This window comes from Trachurus japonicus, chromosome 11 (genome assembly GCF_045865225.1).
Source record: "Trachurus japonicus isolate A0001 chromosome 11, Traja_1.0".
NCBI lineage: Eukaryota > Metazoa > Chordata > Actinopteri > Carangiformes > Carangidae > Trachurus > Trachurus japonicus.
This window is the reverse complement of record NC_140917.1, coordinates 34,723,820-34,738,867: the sequence shown is the minus strand read 5'-3', so window position 1 is coordinate 34,738,867 and position 15,048 is coordinate 34,723,820.

Sequence of the window (15,048 nt, the reverse complement as noted above, 5' to 3'; positions counted from 1 at the left end):
ACACACACACACACGGACACACACTAACTACCACACACACACACACACACACACACACGGACACACACTAACTACCACACACACACACACACACACACACACACACACACACACACACACACTTTTCCTACAGTTGTCTGACTGTTTTGTGTACCTCTCTATCTTCCTGTTGTAGTTAATGGACTCGTTGCTGTTAATTTTGTTCTTTAGCTATTTAAACTGAAAATACACATTTCCCCATTTTTGGTCATGTTGAACACATTGTTTTACACGTATCCTAAACTACTGAGGGCTCTTCTCAACCATTTCACACCATTAAACCCGCTGTTTACATGTTCTACTCCTCAGCTAATGCTAATGATCTATATTCTTCAACAATGTTCTTCTGCTGTCAGTTTACAATGTATTTCAGTAGGCATTAACTTTTTTCCTAATTCAGGAATTTTTCAAACTCTTCTTTGACAATTCAAGTAATTTCCAGCCATTTCATACAAAGTCTCACATCTTCTACTTTTAAATATATTCTCAGCCATTGCTTCAGCTATGTTTGTGCTGGTTCATCAGTTGTCCTTTCCTGTCAGGTTAGCTACAGATTTCAACTATTTAACCATTACATTTAAAACATGCAGAATTTCAATGTTTTCTTCTCCCTTTAGCATTTCTACTGCTTTTTACCTTTAAAAAGGCATTCATCTCACACTACAAGTTACATGTTTCAGCTTTTTCCCTCCTAGGGATGAATAAAGTATTCCTCTACTCTCTACTCTACTCTACTCTAGCATTAGTCTTTTCAACATTGCTTTAGCAGTTTCGTCAACTAATTTAGCATTGATTCAACAATTTCTTCAGCTCATTCAGCATTGCTTCAGCAACAGCGTTCAGCTGCTTTCAGCATTCACACGCATTTTCTGCAGGAAATGCTATCTTTTTCTAGTTATTAGTGTGAATGCTGGAAGCATTCACACTATTGTTATTCAAATCTTTATACTTATTATTATTATTATTCTTACTTCTTCTTCCCTTTTTCTGCGTTTAACTCCTTCTTCATACTTTGTGCTATTTCAACAATTCATATATCAAAACGTGCAGCTTTTTCAGGACAATATTGCTATTATTTTTCTCTTTCATACTATTTATACTTTTTAAAATATTTAACTTTTTGTGCAATTTTTCTCTCATAGGAAATACATTGAAACAGTCTTCAAACTCTTCAAATCTTCTGCTTCATTCAGCCTCTAATAGCTTCAGCATACTTTCAGCTACAGACTTCATTCAACTTTTAAACTGTTCACAAACCTTTCAACTATTCAGCTATATCTCAGCTTATTGATATCTTCACAGTTTCAGATATATGTATAGTTTTAAAATCATTAAAATTTCTGACAAATTCAGATTTAACATGAAAGTCAATGGGACGGAATGTTCGGACGTTGGCAGTTGGTAGAGTGACAGAGGGTCTAAAAATCCTCTCACATTTTTCTCTCTATCCTGTCAGTACGGCCACAGATTACACTCTACACACATAATTTCGGGCATGCTTGTAGACAAGCTCATCCTTGATCTCTTCATGTGCTCAAAAAACCAGAGAGACGAACACAATTTGAACTGGGAGCCTCCGAGTGCGGCCACTTCCCTCCCTTCCTCTCATTGACTCCCATTCAAAAGTAGGCGCTGATTTTCTAAACGTCCCAAAGTTTCCAACCTGCGACACAATCAACAATTTTTACTCTAGAAACACCAAAGTGACACGGACGCGTTCAGCAAGGTCTTATGGTTCGGAAAATGTAAACCTTTTGCTCGTACTAAGTACAGATTTGTCGTACATTAGATCTGTTTGAGGGTGTCACAGAGCAGTTAAAGCCTATGGTTTAAAGCTGCCACCATGCCTTTAAGCCACCAGCCAACAGTTACATGGTAACCTCAACATGGCAACCTCACCATGGTAACCTCACCATGGCAAACGTCACCATGGCAACGCACACACATTCTCTCTGTCTGACTGTCTGTCGGTCATACACACACACACACACACACAAATGGACACACACTAACTACCACACACACACACACATCCAACACACACACACACACACACACACACAAATGGACACACACACACACACACACACACACACACACACACAAATGGACACACACTCACCATACACACACATCCAACACACACACAAATGGACACACACTCACCATGCATACACATCCAACACACACACACAAATGGACACACACTAACTACTACTACACACACACACACACACACACACACACACACACACACACACACCATACACACACACGCACACACACAAATGGACACACACACACAAATGGACACACACTCACCATACACACACATCCAACACACACACACACACACACACAAATGGACACACACTAACTACCACACACACACAAACACACACACACACACACACACACACACACACACACACACACACACACACACACCCAACAAACATACAACCACTTACCAAACACATACACAATTTACACAATTACACACAAACAGACACACATGCACACACAACAAACACACACACAAATGGACACACACTAACCATACACAAACAGACACACACGTCCAACACACACACATTTCATACAGTTGTCAGGTCAGAACTTTATGTATATCTTCCTCACACACACACACACACACACACGCACACACACACACACACACACACACACACACACACACACACACACACACACACACACACACACACACACACACACACACACACACACACTTTTCCTACAGTTGTCTGACTGTTTTGTATGTACCTCTCTATCTTCCTGTTGTAGTTAATGGACTCGTTGCTGTTAATTTTGTTCTTTAGCTATTTAAACTGAAAATACACATTTCCCCATTTTGGTCATGTTGAACACATTGTTTTACACGTATCCTAAACTACTGAGGCTCTTCTCAACCATTTCACACCATTAAACCCGCTGTTTACATGTTCTACTTCTCAGCTAATGCTCGATCTATATTCTTCAACAATGTTCTTCTGCTGTCAGTTTACAATGTATTTCAGTAGGCATTAACTTTTTTCCAAATTCAGGAATTTTTTCAAACTCTTCTTTGACAATTCAAGTAATTTCCAGCCATTTCATACAAAGTCTCACATCTTCTACTTTTAAATATATTCTCAGCCATTGCTTCGGCTATGTTAGTGCTGGTTCATCAGTTGTCCTTCCTGTTAGGTTAGCTGCAGATTTCAACTATTTAACCATTACATTTAAACATGCAGAATTTCAATGTTTTCTTCTCCCTTTAGCATTTCTACTGCTTTTTACCTTTAAAAAGGCATTCATCTCACACTACAAGTTATATGTTTCAGCTTTTTCCCTCCTAGGGATGAATAAAGTATTCCTCTACTCTCTACTCTACTCTACTCTAGCATTAGTCTTTTCAACATTGCTTTAGCAGTTTCGTCAACTAATTTAGCATTGATTCAACAATTTCTTCAGCTCATTCAGCATTGCTTCAGCAACAGCGTTCAGCTGCTTTCAGCATTCACACGCATTTTCTGCAGGAAATGCTATCTTTTTCTAGTTATTATTCTTACTTCTTCCACCCTTTTTCAGCAGTTTTCTGCTCCTTCATACTTTGTGCTATTTCAACAATTCATATATCAAAACGTGCAGCTTTCTCAGGACAATATTGCTATGACTTTTCTCTTTCATACTATTTTATACTTTTTAAAATATTTAACTTTTTGTGCAATTTTTCTCTCATAGGAAATACATTGAAACAGTCTTCAAACTCTTCAAATCTTCTGCTTCATTCAGCCTCTAATAGCTTCAGCATACTTTCAGCTACAGACTTCATTCAACTTTTAAACTGTTCACAAACCTTTCAACTATTCAGCTATATCTCAGCTTATTGATATCTTCAACAGTTTCAGATATATGTATAGTTTTAAAATCATTAAAATTTCTGACAAAATTCAGATTTAACATGAAAGTCAATGGGACGGAATGTTCGGACGTTGGCAGTTGGCAGAGTGACAGAGGGTCTAAAAATCCTCTCACATTTTTCTCTCTATCCTGTCAGCACGGCCACAGATTACACTCTACACACATAATTTCGGGCATGCTTGTAGACAAGCTCATCCTCGATCTCTTCATGTGCTCAAAAAACCAGAGAGACGAACACAATTTAAACTGGGAGCCTCTGAGTGCGGCCAGTTTCCTCTCTCCTCTCATTGACTCCCATTCAAAAGTAGGCGCTGATTTTCTAAACGTCCCAAAGTTTCCAACCTGCGACACAATCAACAATTTTTACTCTAGAAACACCAAAGTGACACGGACGCGTTCAGCAGGGTCTTATGGTTCGGAAAATGTAAACCTTTTGCTCGTACTAAGTACAGATTTGTCGTACATTAGATCTGTTTGAGGGTGTCACAGAGCAGTTAAAGCCTATGGTTAAAGCTGCCACCATGCTGTGGCATGGTCTGTCTGTCTGTCTCTCTATCTCTCTGTCTCTCTATCTCTCTGTCTCTCTATCTATCTATCTATCTATCTATCTATCTATCTATCTATCTATCTATCTATCTATCTATCTATCTATCTATCTATCTATCTATCTATCTATCTATCTATCTGTGGGTGTGTGTCACCCTCTCTATCTGTCTCTCTCTCTTTGTCTGTCTGTCTGTCTGTCTGTCTGTCTCTCTATCTCTCTCTCTATCTATCTATCTATCTATCTATCTATCTATCTATCTATCTACCTATCTATCTATCTATCTATCTATCTATCTATCTATCTATCTATCTATCTATCTATCTATCTATCTATCTATCTATCTATCTATCTATCTATCTATCTGTGGGTGTGTGTCACCCTCTCTATCTGTCTCTCTCTCTTTGTCTGTCTGTCTGTCTGTCTGTCTGTCTGTCTGTCTGTCTGTCTGTCTGTCTGTCTGTCTGTCTGTCTGTCTGTCTATCTATCTATCTATCTATCTCTCTCTCTCTCTCTCTTTCTCTCTCTCTGTGTCACCCTCTCTATTTGTCTCGCTCTCTTCTCTCTGGGTCTGTCTGTCTGTCTGAAATGATATTATTCATACTATATACTATAAACTTCTAAATGATAATAATTATAATCCCTCCCTTCCTCCCTCTCTCTATCCTTCCCCCTCTCCCTCCCTTCCTCCCTCTCTCTATCCTTCCCTCTCTCTCTTCTGTCTCCCTCCCTTCTTCCCTCTCTCCTTCCCTTCCTCCCTCTCTCTATCCTTCCCTCTCCTTATCTCTCTCTCTTCTCCCTCCCTCTCTCTCCCTCTCTCCTTCTCTCTATATCTATCTATCTATCTATCTGTCTGTTTGTCTATTTATCTATCTGTCTGTCTGTCTATTTATCTATCTGTCTGTCTATCTATCTACCTGTGTGTGTGTGTGTGTGTGTGTGTGTGTGTGTGTGTGTGTTTCACTCTCTGTCTCTCTTTCTCCCTCTGTCACCCTCTCTATCTGTCTCTCTCTCTCTGTCCATCTATCTATCTATCTATCTATCTATCTATCTATCTATCTATCTATCTATCTATCTATCTATCTTTCTATCTATCTATCTATCTATCTATCTATCTATCTATCTATCTATCTATCTATCTATCTATCTATCTATCTATCTATCTATCTATCTATCTATCTATCTATCTATCTATCTTATTATTCTTACTTCTTCGGCTCTTTTTCAGGATCTAACTCCTCCTTCATACTTTGTGCTATTTCAACAATTCATATCTATCACACACATTCTCTCTCAGTCTGTCAGTGTCACACACACACACACACACACACACACACACACACACACACACAAATGGACACACACTAACTACCACACACACACACACACACACACACACACACACACACACACACTTTTCCTACAGTTGTCTGACTGTTTTGTGTACCTCTCTATCTTCCTGTTGTAGTTAATGGACTCGTTGCTGTTAATTTTGTTCTTTAGCTATTTAAACTGAAAATACACATTTCCCCATTTTGGTCATGTTGAACACATTGTTTTACACGTATCCTAAACTACTGAGGCTCTGCTCAACCATTTCACACCATTAAACCCGCTGTTTACATGTTCTACTCCTCAGCTAATGCTCGATCTATATTCTTCAACAATGTTCTTCTGCTGTCAGTTTACAATGTATTTCAGTAGGCATTAACTTTTTTCCTAATTCAGGAATTTTTCAAACTCTTCTTTGACAATTCAAGTAATTTCCAGCCATTTCATACAAAGTCTCACATCTTCTACTTTTAAATATATTTTCAGCCATTGCTTCAGCTATGTTAGTGCTGGTTCATCAGTTGTCCTTCCTGTCAGGTTAGCTGCAGATTTCAACTATTTAACCATTACATTTAAACATGCAGAATTTCAATGTTTTCTTCTCCCTTTAGCATTTCTACTGCTTTTTACCTTTAAAAAGGCATTCATCTCACACTACAAGTTATATGTTTCAGCTTTTTCCCTCCTAGGGATGAATAAAGTATTCATCTACTCTCTACTCTACTCTACTCTAGCATTAGTCTTTTCAACATTGCTTTAGCAGTTTCGTCAACTAATTTAGCATTGATTCAACAATTTCTTCAGCTCATTCAGCATTGCTTCAGCAACAGCGTTCAGCTGCTTTCAGCATTCACACGCATTTTCTGCAGGAAATGCTATCTTTTTCTAGTTAGGGCCACGGGCAATCGCACCGGGCACTGGTCCCAACAGCTATGAAATAGCTGCAGGGACCAGTGCCCGGGCGAAGCCCGGGCACTACTGTTATTGTGTGGATTTTTTCTTCTTATTAGGGCCACGGGCAATCGCACCGGGCACTGGTCCCAACAGCTATGAAATAGCTGCAGGGACCAGTGCCCGGGCGAAGCCCGGGCACTACTGTTATTGTGTGGATTTTTTCTTATTATTATTATTTTTCCACTTCCGGCCGATTTTCGATGCGCTACTAGTCCTGCAACTCGAAGAGTTGCAGGACAAATTATATATCAAAACGTGCGTCCTGATCGGGATCGGTGTGCTATTACTTTTCTCAACAGTTTACGAATTTTTCGCGACGTAGTCGCGAAAAACTGCGCAAAAATTTTGCATGTAAGTCAATGGGACGGGCGAAAAAAAAAGACCGAAAAAGACCAATCATTGGAGTTTAACAAAAGTCTACTGCTCAGGCATACTTTCACCTAGAGACTCCATTTAAACTTTAAACAGTAGACACAAGTCTTGTGTATTGTCGTATTACTCCACGTTTTGATAGGTCATATAGTTTTTGATCAATCCCTGATCAATGACCATGATCATTTTTGGAGAAATTATGAGTTTATAATGGGTGTGTATTGCATGGAATGTTCGTGTCAGAGTGCGTGACATCATCGGTTAGAGTGGGAGAGAGTGAAGAAACATTCTGTATTTTTTCTGGATAAATTGCCACCACGGCCACAATTTACACTCTACAGACATAATTTTTTCAGAATTTGTAAGACAAACTTGTTATCTCTCATGTCATGTGCTCAAAATATCAGAGAGACTTACAGAACTTACAGAATCAGCCTCTGAGTGCGGCCACGTCTGTCCCTGCTCCTCATTGAGTCCAATACAAATATTTTCTGAGAGGAGCAGAACGGCCTGATGTTTTAAAACTGCCAGCGTCGCCAAAATATTTACTGTAGAAACACCAAATCGTACCGAAATTTTCAGTAAGTCCTTAGAGCAACGTTGATCTGTGTTTTGTTCTGATAGGAGTTACCGTTTTGTCATGCTAAGCCTAATTGTGAGGCCGGTTTAGAGGCAGAAAATGGCTGTTTTTCTCCACGTTTCTGTCTGTCTCAGCCTGCGGGGGCCCCTATCGCCGTGGTAACCTCTTTGATCCTCAGGCCAGAGCTCGTTAACTTCATAAACAATCCACCTGGCGCTCGTTTAAATGTTTATAAACACAGACACAGCTAAATCAGACTGACACAGGATGCAGCTACTAACTAACTATGTGACAAGTCAGTCACACACACACACACAGACTCTAGAGCCAGCTTCATGTGATTACAGTCACACACACACACACACACACACACACACACACACACACACACACACACACACACACAGGTAACCTAATGTGGTTACAGCTCCTCCATATCAGTGCTTATAGAAAGATGATCATGTGTCTGTCTGATCAGCTCTGTCTTGACCTTAAGATCGTGGGTTTGATTCCCATGTTGACAGAGATGGCATAACCCGCAGTAGCTCCCGTGGCCCATTCAAAATTTCCCGAGAGGAAATTTTCTAGTTATTATTTTTCCACTTCCGGCCGATTTTCGATGCGCTACTAGTCCTGCAACTCGAAGAGTTGCAGGACAAATTATATATCAAAACGTGCGTCCTGATCGGGATCGCTGTGCTATTACTTTTCTCAACAGTTTACGAATTTTTCGCGACGTAGTCGCGAAAAACTGCGCAAAAATTTTGCATGTAAGTCAATGGGACGGGCGAAAAAAAAAGACCGAAAAAGACCAATCATTGGAGTTTAACAAAAGTCTACTGCTCAGGCATACTTTCACCTAGAGACTCCATTTAAACTTTAAACAGTAGACACAAGTCTTGTGTATTGTCGCATTACTCCACGTTTTGATAGGTCATATAGTTTTTGATCAATCCCTGATCAATGACCATGATCATTTTTGGAGAAATTATGAGTTTATAATGGGTGTGTATTGCATAGAATGTTCGTGTCAGAGTGCGTGACATCATCGGTTAGAGTGGGAGAGAGTGAAGAAACATTCTGTATTTTTTCTGGATAAACTGTGACCACGGCCACAATTTACACTCTACAGACATAATTTTTTCAGAATTTGTAAGACAAACTTGTTATCTCTCATGTCATGTGCTCAAAATATCAGAGAGACTTACAGAACTTACAGAATCAGCCTCTGAGTGCGGCCACGTCTGTCTCTGCTCCTCATTGAGTCCAATACAAATATTTTCTGAGAGGAGCAGAACGGCCTGATGTTTTAAAACTGCCAGCGTCGCCAAAATATTTACTGTAGAAACACCAAATCGTACCGAAATTTTCATTAAGTCCTTAGAGCAACGTTGATCTGTGTTTTGTTCTGATAGGAGTTACCGTTTTGTCATGCTAAGCCTAATTGTGAGGCCGGTTTAGAGGCAGAAAATGGCTGTTTTTCTCCACGTTTCTGTCTGCCTCAGCCTGCGGGGGCCCCTATCGCCGTGGTAACCTCTTTGATCCTCAGGCCAGAGCTCGTTAACTTCATAAACAATCCACCTGGCGCTCGTTTAAATGTTTATAAACACAGACACAGCTAAATCAGACTGACACAGGATGCAGCTACTAACTAACTATGTGTCAAGTCAGTCACACACACACACACACAGACTCTAGAGCCAGCTTCATGTGATTACAGTCACACACACACACACACACACACACACACACACACACACACACACACACACACACACCTACACACACACACACACAGTTAACCTAATGTGGTTACAGCTCCTCCATATCAGTGCTTATAGAAAGATGATCATGTGTCTGTCTGATCAGCTCTGTCTTGACCTTAAGATCGTGGGTTTGATTCCCATGTTGACAGAGATGGCACAACCCGCAGTAGCTCCCGTGGCCCATTCAAAATTTCCCGAGAGGAAATTTTCTAGTTAGTGTGAATGCTGGAAGCATTCACAGTATTGTTATTCTGTTCGGCCATTTTGTTTCTTTAAACTTATTATTAGGGCCGCGGGCAATCGCACCGGGCACTGGTCCCAACAGCTATGAAATAGCTGCAGGGACCAGTGCCCGGGCGAAGCCCGGGCACTACTGTTATTGTGTGGATTTTTTCTTATTATTTTTCATCTTCCGGACGCTTTTTCGATTCGCATCTAGTCCTGCAACTCGAAGAGTTGCAGGACATATTATATATCAAAACGTGCGGCTTGATCGGGATCGCTGTGCTATTACTTTTCTCAACAGTTTACGAATTTTTCGCGACGTAGTCGCGAAAAACTGCGCAAAAATTTTGCATGTAAGTCAATGGGACGGGCGGAAAAAAAAGACCGAAAAAGACCAATCATTGGAGTTTAACAAACGTCTACTGCTCAGGCATACTTTCACCTAGAGACTCCATTTAAACTTTAAACAGTAGACACAAGTCTTGTGTATTGTCGCATTACTCCACGTTTTGATAGGTCATATAGTTTTTGATCAATCCCTGATCAATGACCATGATCATTTTTGGAGAAATTATGAGTTTATAATGGGTGTGTATTGCATGGAATGTTCGTGTCAGAGTGCGTGACATCATCGGTTAGAGTGGGAGAGAGTGAAGAAACATTCTGTATTTTTTCTGGATAAATTGCCACCACGGCCACAATTTACACTCTACAGACATAATTTTTTCAGAATTTGTAAGACAAACTTGTTATCTCTCATGTCATGTGCTCAAAATATCAGAGAGACTTACAGAACTTACAGAATCAGCCTCTGAGTGCGGCCACGTCTGTCCCTGCTCCTCATTGAGTCCAATACAAATATTTTCTGAGAGGAGCAGAACGGCCTGATGTTTTAAAACTGCCAGCGTCGCCAAAATATTTACTGTAGAAACACCAAATCGTACCGAAATTTTCAGTAAGTCCTTAGAGCAACATTGATCTGTGTTTTGTTCTGATAGGAGTTACCGTTTTGTCATGCTAAGCCTAATTGTGAGGCCGGTTTAGAGGCAGAAAATGGCTGTTTTTCTCCACGTTTCTGTCTGTCTCAGCCTGCGGGGGCCCCTATCGCCGTGGTAACCTCTTTGATCCTCAGGCCAGAGCTCGTTAACTTCATAAACAATCCACCTGGCGCTCGTTTAAATGTTTATAAACACAGACACAGCTAAATCAGACTGACACAGGATGCAGCTACTAACTAACTATGTGACAAGTCAGTCACACACACACACACAGACTCTAGAGCCAGCTTCATGTGATTACAGTCACACACACACACACACACACACACACACACACACACACACACACACACACACACACACACACACACACACACACACACACACACACACACACACACACAGGTAACCTAATGTGGTTACAGCTCCTCCATATCAGTGCTTATAGAAAGATGATCATGTGTCTGTCTGATCAGCTCTGTCTTGACCTTAAGATCGTGGGTTTGATTCCCATGTTGACAGAGATGGCACAACCCGCAGTAGCTCCCGTGGCCCATTCAAAATTTCCCGAGAGGAAATTTTCTAGTTATTAGGGCCACGGGCAATCGCACCGGGCACTGGTCCCAACAGCTATGAAATAGCTGCAGGGACCAGTGCCCGGGCGAAGCCCGGGCACTACTGTTATTGTGTGGATTTTTTCCTAGTTATTATTATTTTTCCACTTCCGGCCAGATTTCGATGTGCTACTAGTCCTGCAACTCGAAGAGTTGCAGGACATATTATATATCAAAACGTGCGTCCTGATCGGGATCGCTGTGCTATTACTTTTCTCAACAGTTTACGAATTTTTCGCGACGTAGTCGCGAAAAACTGCGCAAAAATTTTGCATGTAAGTCAATGGGACGGACGAAAAAAAAAGACCGAAAAAGACCAATCATTGGAGTTTAACAAAAGTCTACTGCTCAGGCATACTTTCACCTAGAGACTCCATTTAAACTTTAAACAGTAGACACAAGTCTTGTGTATTGTCGTATTACTCCACGTTTTGATAGGTCATATAGTTTTTGATCAATCCCTGATCAATGACCATGATCATTTTTGGAGAAATTATGAGTTTATAATGGGTGTGTATTGCATGGAATGTTCGTGTCAGAGTGCGTGACATCATCGGTTAGAGTGGGAGAGAGTGAAGAAACATTCTGTATTTTTTCTGGATAAATTGCCACCACGGCCACAATTTACACTCTACAGACATAATTTTTTTCAGAATTTGTAAGACAAACTTGTTATCTCTCATGTCATGTGCTCAAAATATCAGAGAGACTTACAGAACTTACAGAATCAGCCTCTGAGTGCGGCCACGTCTGTCCCTGCTCCTCATTGAGTCCAATACAAATATTTTCTGAGAGGAGCAGAGCGGCCTGATGTTTTAAAACTGCCAGCGTCGCCAAAATATTTACTGTAGAAACACCAAATCGTACCGAAATTTTCAGTAAGTCCTTAGAGCAACGTTGATCTGTGTTTTGTTCTGATAGGAGTTACCGTTTTGTCATGCTAAGCCTAATTGTGAGGCCGGTTTAGAGGCAGAAAATGGCTGTTTTTCTCCACGTTTCTGTCTGTCTCAGACTGCGGGGGCCCCTATCGCCGTGGTAACCTCTTTGATCCTCAGGCCAGGGCTCGTTAACTTCATAAACAATCCACCTGGCGCTCGTTTAAATGTTTATAAACACAGACACAGCTAAATCAGACTGACACAGGATGCAGCTACGAACTAACTATGTGTCAAGTCAGTCACACACACACACACACACAGACTCTAGAGCCAGCTTCATGTGATTACAGTCACACACACACACACACACACACACACACACACACACACACAGACTCTAGAGCCAGCTTCATGTGATTACAGTCACACACACACACACACACACACACACAGGTAACCTAATGTGGTTACAGCTCCTCCATATCAGTGCTTATAGAAAGATGATCATGTGTCTGTCTGATCAGCTCTGTCTTGACCTTAAGATCGTGGGTTTGATTCCCATGTTGACAGAGATGGCACAACCCGCAATAGCTCCCGTGGCCCATTCAAAATTTCCCGAGAGGAAATTTTCTAGTTATTATTATTATTATTATTCTGAGTCTTCTTCCCTTTTTCTGTGTTTAACTACTTCTTCATACTTTGTGCTATTTCAACAATTCATATATCAAAACGTGCAGCTTATTCAGGACATTTAGGCTATTATTTTTCTCTTTCATACTATTTATACTTTTTAAAATATTTAACTTTTTGTGCAATTTTTCTCTCATAGGAAATACATTGAAACAGTCTTCAAACTCTTCAAATCTTCTGCTTCATTCAGCCTCTAATAGCTTCAGCATACTTTCAGCTACAGACTTCATTCAACTTTTAAACTGTTCACAAACCTTTCAACTATTCAGCTATATCTCAGCTTATTGATATCTTCAACAGTTTCAGATATATGTATAGTTTTAAAATCATTAAAATTTCTGACAAAATTCAGATTTAACATGAAAGTCAATGGGACGGAATGTTCGGACGTTGGCAGTTGGCAGAGTGACAGAGGGTCTAAAAATCCTCTCACATTTTTCTCTCTATCCTGTCAGCACGGCCACAGATTACACTCTACACACATAATTTCGGGCATGCTTGTAGACAAGCTCATCCTTGATCTCTTCATGTGCTCAAAAAACCAGAGAGACGAACACAATTTAAACTGGGAGCCTCCGAGTGCGGCCAGTTTCCTCCCTTCCTCTCATTGACTCCCATTCAAAAGTAGGCGCTGATTTTCTAAACGTCCCAAAGTTTCCAACCTGCGACACAATCAACAATTTTTACTCTAGAAACACCAAAGTGACACGGACGCGTTCAGCAAGGTCTTATGGTTCGGAAAATGTAAACCTTTTGCTCGTACTAAGTACAGATTTGTCGTACATTAGATCTGTTTGAGGGTGTCACAGAACAGTTAAAGCCTATGGTTAAAGCTGCCACCATGCCTTAAAGCCACCAGCCAACAGTTACATGGTAACCTCAACATGGCAACCTCACCATGGTAACCTCACCATGGCAACGTCACCATGGCAACGCACACACATTCTCTCTGTCTGACTGTCTGTCGGTCATACACACACACACACACACACACACACACACACACACACACATCCAACACACACACACACACACACACACACACAAATGGACACACACACACACACACACACACACACACACACACACACACACAAATGGACACACACTCACCATACACACACATCCAACACACACACAAATGGACACACACTCACCATGCATACACATCCAACACACACACACAAATGGACACACACTAACTACTACTACACACACACACACACACACACACACACACCATACACACACACGCACACACACAAATGGACACACACACACAAATGGACACACACTCACCATACACACACATCCAACACACACACACACACACAAATGGACACACACTAACTACCACACACACACAAACACACACACACACACACACACACACCCACCCAACAAACATACAACCACTTACCAAACACATACACAATTTACACAATTACACACAAACAGACAAACATGCACACACAACAAACACACACACAAATGGACACACACTAACCATACACAAACAGACACACACGTCCAACACACACACATTTCATACAGTTGTCAGGTCAGAACTTTATGTATATCTTCCTCACACACACACACACACACACACACACACACACACACACACACACACACACACACACACACACACACTTTTCCTACAGTTGTCTGACTGTTTTGTGTACCTCTCTATCTTCCTGTTGTAGTTAATGGACTCGTTGCTGTTAATTTTGTTCTTTAGCTATTTAAACTGAAAATACACATTTCCCCATTTTGGTCATGTTGAACACATTGTTTTACACGTATCCTAAACTACTGAGGCTCTTCTCAACCATTTCACACCATTAAACCCGCTGTTTACATGTTCTACTCCTCAGCTAATGCTAATGATCTATATTCTTCAACAATGTTCTTCTGCTGTCAGTTTACAATGTATTTCAGTAGGCATTAACTTTTTTCCTAATTCAGGAATTTTTCAAACTCTTCTTTGACAATTCAAGTAATTTCCAGCCATTTCATACAAAGTCTCACATCTTCTACTTTTAAATATATTCTCAGCCATTGCTTCAGCTATGTTAGTGCTGGTTCATCAGTTGTCCTTCCTGTCAGGTTAGCTACAGATTTCATCTATT